This window comes from Microtus ochrogaster, chromosome 16, assembly GCF_000317375.1.
Source record: "Microtus ochrogaster isolate Prairie Vole_2 chromosome 16, MicOch1.0, whole genome shotgun sequence".
Taxonomy (NCBI): Eukaryota; Metazoa; Chordata; class Mammalia; order Rodentia; family Cricetidae; genus Microtus; species Microtus ochrogaster.
In genome coordinates this window covers 28,012,219-28,021,152 of record NC_022018.1, presented here as the reverse complement: position 1 = coordinate 28,021,152, position 8,934 = coordinate 28,012,219, and the positions used below count along the sequence as shown (strand labels likewise).

The window sequence follows — 8,934 nt, the reverse complement described above, 5'->3', positions numbered from 1 at the left end:
AAATAAATAAATAAATAAATAAATAAATAAATAAAAAATAAAACATAAAAAATAAAAAAAAAAGATACCAACCCAGTTGTTCTTAAGGTGGTTGTTTCCCTGGCTATTACTGGAGGGTACTCCATTACTCCCCTTTCCTAAAACTGGAATCTTTATGTAATAGTAAGGAGGACTGGAGAGAGCAGTGATCAATGGATTGGAGGGAAGCAGAAATCCACCCGTTAAAAAACTATTTTGTGTGCGTATGCATGTTCATACACATGTTAACATGTAAGTGTGCAGGTGCATATGTGTGTGCATGAGTCTGAATGTGTATTCACGTGTGAGTGTATGTGGAGACCAGAGATCAACCTCATACATACAGTTTCTCAATATGCTGTCCAGATATTTTTTTTTGAGACAGGGTCTCTCACTGCTCTGGAACTCACCAACTAGCTCGCTTTACAAGCTGGTGTCACCATGCCTAGCTTTCTAACACAGGTGCTGGGGATCCAATCCAGACCCCCATGTTTGTATGGCAGGTACCGCACCAGTTGAGTTCTCTTCCCAGCTTGTTATAGGCCCTAAGTCAACTGATTTTATAGTTAATATTGATTTTGGTATTGGCAGAGATACATATGTTTGTGCATTTTAACTATAATGAATGCTTTATTCAGAAATACACTTTTCTCTTGAGGAGCTGTAATAACAGCAGTTTCAAAGTATCGCCACAGCACTCGCCAGCTTCTACGCAGCTGTGCTTTCTTCAGCCAAAGAGAACATCATCCTTGCATTTCGTGGGCTTACCCCCATCCCTCTGGATTTAGAAAGAAAAGGAGAAGGCGGAAACAAGGAAACACGATACACTTTTTAAAGTTTATGTTCAATTGTTCTTCTGTCCCAAGTGTTCACAGTTTTACTGACAATCATTTTTGGGGTGCGGGGGAAGGGGGTGGATCAGGGAGTTAGTGAAATCAAAGTTTGCATGTTTTCCAGTTCACGACAGTTGAGAGACCTTTACGTGTTGCAGCATTTTGCCAACTGTGAAACACAGCCAACCATGAGATGAAACCACGATTATTTCAACGGAAACAGGAAGTAGACATGGTCCAGAAAATGATGGTCTGCAGGTGCTGGTGAGCGAATCCTGAGAACCTCGGAGCATCTCTAGAATAAACTCAGTTTCTGGTGGAATAATAATTAATGTGTGTTTGCCAATTCCGCTTTTTTGCTTCCTCGAACATTCTTCATTAGAAAGATACCATCAGCAGAAGAAAAGGAAACCAAACTCATTTGACTGTAGCCGTGAATGTTTCTGCAAACAAAACATAATTTTGTGATTATGTTAATCAGATAAATGTGTTTTGTTTGGTTCAGAAAGATTGGAGAATTTTTGACCCAATTATGAAATTTACATTTTAAATATGAAACATATGGGTATATATTCACAGATTACATAACATCCTTGAGTGTGTAAAAAGGAACAGTCTGACAGATGTTCAGAGAGAACTGGACGTAGAAGACATATCAGGTGTGAGTTAATGACGGTGGCAGCTAGGATTTGATTTTATTGCCAAAAAAGGCAGACGGGAACTCAGCTTCTGCGGAGCCTTCTGAGATCACTGTATTCCCCAGTCATAGCTTCTTCAAAAGATGCATTCTTTCTGCCAAGCCTGGCCATATGAGTCGTTGGAATAGATTGGTTTCGGTACTCAGTGTGTTTTTCAGGGATGCTGGGCTAGCCTTAGTAACAGTAAAACAAACAAGCAAACACTCCTTATGCCGTCCTCCCCTCATTTCATAAGGTCTTTGGTTCTTGTCATATAGAAATATTCCTCAAACTATGGTTCTTTAATGTCTGCTCTGACTTTTTAAACTTAGAATAACCGAACAAGCACAGTGATCAAACCATTATTGTATGAAGGAATATGGCTTCGAGAATGTTTATTACAGATTTGTATGTCGCAGGAAACAGCAACAAAGATGACTAAGACCCATTTAAATGTTTGGAAAGGGAACATTGGTTAAATAAATCAGACTGCTTCACTATAAGGAAATGCTAAACAGCCACTGGAAAATGGGGAAGGATTTTTATATAAAAAGAAAATACAATGTACAAAGGGAATAAGGCAAGTTATGAAACAGAGTAAAATAGGATGTTGCCCAGACAAATCAAATTCGGTATGGGATACATACCAATAGGCTGAGAGGACTCACTTAGCTAGGAGATGGAGCTGCAAATGATTTTAATGACAGACCTTTGGTTCTCACACGCGTATATGTGTGTGTGTGTGTATATATATATATATATCTTTCCATGGGTATGTGAGAATTCTAATTTTTCTACAAAAAAAAAACCCAGATACAAATCACAACATCTGATCTGTTTGCAGTGATCGATACAAAGACTTAACTATTATTGTGACTATGGTAACAATGAGTTGTGCACATTGCTCATGAATAATTTAATTCATTTCTACGACAAATGCTTCCTAAATTTAGTTTCCATCAATTCTGTATGTGTAGACCTCATTGTGAAAGCGTTCACCATTGTTACCTTCTTACCCCTCTTCTACTCTTACCGATCCCCTTTTTTTGGTCAAGTATCCCTCCTCATCACCCTTTCATGTCTTGTGTGTGTGTGTGTGTGTGTGTGTGTGTGTGTGTGTACACAAGTAGCGACAGCTGCTGTGTGTTCATGAGAATACTGGCCATGTCATATCTAGAAAACAGCTTTTTGTGAGGCTTCACTCCATCCTCTTACTATCTCGTCACTTCTTGTTTTTGTGATGCTCTCTCCCAAGGAACGGGTAACACAGTTGTCTTATTTTGTGCCAAATACTCAACACTTATTTGTTTTCAGCATTTTGAATAGCCGTGAGTCTCTGTATTAACCATGGCTCACTACAGAAAGAAGTCTCTGTCCATTGTGGATGTCAGCACTGGTACAGGGCCTGGCAACTGCCAGCAGTTGTTTCTGTAAATATAAACAAGTATGATTTCAAAAAGTCCATCAATTTATTACTGTGATCAGGTTTGCTTAGATATATACAAGAGAGATGGGGGGGGGGTTACAAGCTAAGTATGATGAAAGTTTGTGCCTTTCAGCGTGGAGAAGGTGATGTGCTAATGCAGAAGGTGACAATGGGGACCGCAAATATTGGAACAAGTTTCTCTTACTTCTTGGACCATCGTATCTTGGCACTTAGGAGCTATGGGAAGATACTGTACATGCTCAGAGGAAGAGGGGTCATCTGTGAATAGTTCCTCAAGGCATAGAACACTTTTTAGAGTTAAGTCTACAAAGATTTGTAGAGCCATTGAAAACACATAAATAATAACAAGTCTCCTTGCTTCACAAAAGTGTATTTCCCGTTAATATGTATATATTTTCCTGTCTCTGCATCTCTGTCACATGATTGCTTCCATCAATCAAACACAGTAAAAACTCATTTTTAAATGAAATGAAAAATGGAGAGCAATTACATATACTTTAGCTTTACTACAGACTTCATGCTTTAAATAATCTTAAGAAGGCTATCTGATTTACAAGTCAAAAGAAGTTTCATCATTTTTGATATTTCCTCCAAATCGCTCTTTCTTCCTTATAAAATGTTAATTTAATTCAGCGGACAGTAATGAGAATTGCAACTGAACAGATAGCATATATACAGCTTCTTTACTTGGATCTGACATCATCTTGGAAAATATACCCTTTATTTTTAAATAAATTCAAATATTTTTTAACAACATCAAAGTTCTTATTTGAAAAGTGAATTCTGGAAAATACTACCCCATGTAAGGTCCTTTGAAAGAACTATTTCAAAGGACTGCTTTCCATGGCTCATAACTTACTTTGCTCTCTTTCAGCCCCAGAGAAGCCAGGGTTGATGTGTTGTATAAATGTGTTTTGTATCATATTTTGCTTTGTTATCAAATTCTTATTGAAATCCATCATAGAAAATGGAAAAGTTAGTTTTTACAACAAAAGAGGAAAACAATGTCAACTACTTAGGGGAAAAAATGGAAGTTGTGAAATGGTACTAGGGAAAGACATTTGAAATGTTTGGAAGTTCCAGGATGTTCAATATTTCTCATAGGATTTCCTGAGAGGAAGCTCATTTGACTTTTGTTGAAGCACACACTTGTACAGAATAAAACTTGTCTATTTGGTGTGTATTTTGAGACTGAAATGAAACTTTCTAGAAAATATTTTCTTACTAATTTGAAGAGGTGAATATGATTTTATTAATCACCTCTTCTACCAACTCCTGACTGGCTCAGGTACTGTATTTGCAAAAGACTTATTCAAGTGCTATGGGAACATTAATTCAGAATGAAGACCAACTGGATGACACCATCCTAGAAAAGTGAGACCATCTTAATATTCTACTCTGCCATCCACTGAGACTAGAATGTGCTGTGGGATAAGGCTTTTGTAAACTGAAGATTTGTCACTCACATTAGTTTAATAAAATGCTGATTGGTCAGTAGCCAGGCAGAGAGCATAGGCAGGATGATCAGACAAAGAGAATTTTTGGAAGAGGCAAAACAGAGACACAGTCACCACCCAGACATAGAGGAATCAAAATGAGAATGTTTCACTGAGAAAAGGTACCAAGTCATATGGTTAAATATAGACAAGAATTATGGGTTAATTTATGTTATAAGAGCTAGTTAATAATAAGCCTGAGCTAATTAGGCCAAACAGTTTATAATTAATATAAGCATCTGTGTGTTTCTTTTGGACTGAACACCTTCAGGTCCAGATGGGACAGAACTTCTTTCTACAAGAATGAGGGAGAAAAGGCAATTATTTAGATAAACTAGTCATGTTTTTAATTCTGTTGATACGCTTCCCTTTAAGGACAGAGTCCAGTTGCCCACTCTCAGCCATAGGATAGCCTCAATGGTACATTTTTTTTAAAAAAAAATCTCAGATGTTGCAGAAGTGACTTTGTCTTGCACCCAGGATAGATTAGGGGAAATTATGCAGCTTGTAGAGTATTTACTCTTCACATTGTTAGTCATGATTTTCTTCCTTGTCAAATACATAAGAGAAACAGTGCAAAGGAGAGAAGACTCATTTGGGGTCATGGTTTCTGAGGCCTAAATGTGTGCTCACTGGCTCCATTGGCTATTCTATGGAGCAAAGGAGAAACATTGTGAAAGAAGGACATAAAGGAACCTCATGTCAGTCACAAGGCTAAGAGGAATAATAGGAAGAGGCCAGGGCCAGATGGACCCTCATAGGCACACCATAGAAACCCAATCCATGGTTTCATAAAACTTTAAATCCATCAACAGACAGACTGCTGGTTAAGACAGGAGCTTCATCATTTAATCATCTTAGAAAATGAATATCCTCATATCCAATCCAGAAGTGAGATTTTCAAATTCCTTAGTCATTTCTAAACTCAACCAAGTAAAAGGGGAAAAAAAGAATAAAAATTAAGAAATCCACCTGTCCAACAGTCCCAGGCCACTATGTCATGAGGAAGTCCAAGTTACCAAAAAGTAAGCAATCTCATTCATAAACTCAGCCTGGAGCCTTCCCAGCTCAGGGAACAGACATGTTAGTGAAGAAATCTTTGCCTCCCAGATGATTCTGGTGTTAGAAGATGGAGTAACTTCAACATTTGCATTGTCCCAGCTGAGTCCTGCTGTCCTTCAAGATTTCACCACATTCTTGTGGAGAGAGTTGTGTGGCTGTGGGCCTATGCCATGCAGCCACAATGGATCCAAGTTCAAAACGGTAATTTTGAAAGGCATTTCCAAGAGACCAAAGTCAATCAAAGACATCCAGAAACTGCCAAGTCTATGAATATGGGGACAGCTATAAAGTATGCCCAGGCTGAGTGGGAACAGGCTCCTCTACTTTGAATGAGAAGGCTGATGTGAAGGGACCTGAGGACGAGAGGAAACATCCGCTTACTGGTGTGTCCTCAGATGAAAGGTTTTGTGGCGCTATTCATTCCTCATTGGCTAAGCAGATGGAAAATGAGGTGGCAAGCCTCACAGCTACTGGGAAGAGGTTATACTAGTTGGAATTATTTAAAAAAAAAATCAGTTGCATATTTCGTAGGACTCACTCTGACCCATTTTTGATGCTATTCAAAGACATCGGACGAAAGGCCCTACTTTTGGAAATACATGGATTATTGCTCTTGAATTTTTAAATTATAGATATGAGTTTGATAAAGGTTTTATCACTTTTAATCAGTTCAAGTCCGTTATCTCCCATAAGACAGTAGAGAAGCCCATCTTTGCTCTCATTACCACTGTACCTGCTGGGAGCGTGAGTGTTTATGATGACATCGATGCTGATGTGATACATACAGAATTACCAGGAGTACAGTCTGGCCAACATCATCTACTACTCCCTGAAGGAGTCCACCATCAGTGAGCAGATAGCCAGGATGAAGGCCTCTGATATGATTGACAAAGTGACGTCGACACACAGTCAGCCCGTCAGGCTATCACCAGAGGTGATTGAAACAGTTTCTGGGGTCACTGCTGTGGATGAATGAATATCAAGTTGCAACCTTATACAAGATGTAAGGAAGGGGAGAAAAGCTGATTTCGAATGATTGCTGCCTTTGTGAGAAACTTGATCCATGGAATTATAAAGACAGCAAGATGTTTGTAAATTCTTACAATAAACAACTTACGATGGAAAGAAAGGCAGAAGAACTCATCCTTCTTGTGCCATTGGAAGACATTCTTATCTAGTAGCACAAACCTCTTCATTCTTTTTAGTAACTAGGTTTTTTTTCTGTTGTTGTTGTTTGTATGCTAATTTTATGTAGCAATAGATGCCTGCTTATACTGTGTTAGTTAGACTTAAGAAAAAAATAAATGGTTGGGGTAATATGATGTCAATAGACTACTCTGAAACTTCACTTTTGGGATGAAGGACACTGGGTTACATGTTCTATGTAGTTCTGAAGCACAATTAATAAAAGCTCAGGGTCAGAAATTAGGGTCCAACCTGAAGACCTGAAAAGCAAAACAGTCAGCCACTGGCTCTTACCTCGACCTCAGTCTGAAAGTGGTGATCCTGCCTCCAGGAATCTCAGAATGACGCAGTGACTGAGAGCTGTTTTCTCCTATTTTAGAATCCTCTCTAGGGCTGGGTAAAGGCGTGTACCACTGTGATTAAAGGCATGCACCACCCGATTCCTATGGCAACTAGTGTGGCTACTGGGATTAAAGGTGTGTATTATCATAACCTACAGGCTGACCAGTGGGACTGGTTTACTCTCAGATCTTCAGAGTCTTCATTTATTAAAATACAATTGAATGTCACTACCGAGTTCTAATGAAGTATAAAGTTATTAGGTGCCTGTAGTTTTCAGTATAAGAGAATCATGTGGATTTATTTTTTCTGTTTCAGGTCTTTAAAGACTTGTAGCTGAGTCCAATTGTTTTTACATTCTCCTAAGGAAAATTGGATATTGCTTTGCATTGTATTCTAGTCTCAGTCTTCGGAATTTCTACTTTTGGTCACTAATAAATGCCATTTCGGGTCCGGCTCTAACACAGTGGCAATGCTAACTTCCACGCAGGCCACTCCCGCAGTACCACTGTCGGTTTTGCCAGGGACTCTTTCGGGCTGTAGAGAGGGCTCAGTCACTCAGAGTTTTATGGGTTATATTTTCTGGAAAGCTTTGGATTCCAACTTTGGATCAAATGGATATAATTTTTAACACTGAAAAAAAAACCTAGAAATTAATGTAATAAAAGAAGTTTAGGTGTAAGGAGCTTCAATTTAGAAGATTGTTAGCAGGAACAATTCAAAGAAATTAGATGAATATATGTTTTTCACCTAATTATGTCTGGGAGGAGAATGCTGTTCTATTCATAAAAACACTTGAAGTGCATTGTTTGGCTCTTTGTTCTTCTTTTTATTCAGAAATTATAAAGTACTTCTCTTCCCCTTTATAAACATAGAATGAAAATGATTTGCTTGTGAGGAACGTTTTTGAATGTTTTTGAAAGTTTTATGAATATCTAGCATATATGAACAAAAACTTATAGTGGATAAAATGCTTACATTTTCCTGGAATCTGTAAGAGCTATTTAGGACAAGAATTTATCTTGTCCTTTGTCTTGCAATCATTGTCATGCAGCAGCATCACGAATTATCAAATAGACTCCAGCCAGGAAAGTGGGTAAGTTGGCTGCAGAACTTCACCTCCTTCCTCTCCTCCAAACACAATCCTCCAGTCCCTGCCTCAGATCTGTAGCACACCACCTGCTGTGACCTCCCCTCTTCTCTGCCCCCATCTCCAGTGGATAACACAGATCTTCCTCTCCAGCCTTCCTCTCCACTTATCCTGTTATCCCAGCCCCAAACTCCAGCAATTATTTTCTAGGAAGTCACCAGCCAAGCCTGACAAAGAAGCAAGTAGGCCAGAAAAGTAATTAGGTGAACTTCAGATATCCACTCTCCCTGCTTTCCTGCATATACAATCCCTCAGTCTCTTCTCCAGTTCTGTAACAGATTGCCTGTTAATGACCTCTCCTTAACCTCTGCCCCCATTACCAGAGGACTAAGCAGATCCTAGCAGAACATACTACTTTCTTACTTTCCTCGGATGCCCTCATATCTCCCCTTCTAGGCCACCCCCATTCCTAAGGGTCAGCTCCCCATGCCTAGAAACACATTTTACCAGGAGCTCCTATTGTCTGAGGTTTCTGTCCTGCCAAGTTCTCAGAGTCGTTAAGTCCCAAAGAAATCACACAGAGGTCTACATTAATTATAAACTGATTGGCCCATTGGCTCAGGCTTCTTATTAATACTTAGAACTTACATTAGCCCATTATTTTTATCTGTGTTAGCCACATGGCTCAGTACCTTTTTCAGCAGCATAGTCACATCTTGATTCTTCTGTGTCTGGACAGGATTGCGAAGGAGTGGGCTTCCTTCTTCCAAGAGTTCTCCTGTTCTCG

General features: G+C 39.0%; 1 pseudogene; it reads left to right on the top strand.

Moving 5' to 3' along the window:
• The first annotated feature begins 2,875 nt into the window (after positions 1-2,875).
• On the top strand, positions 2,876-6,509 carry LOC101992125 (annotated as a pseudogene).
• The last annotated feature ends 2,425 nt before the right edge of the window (positions 6,510-8,934 follow it).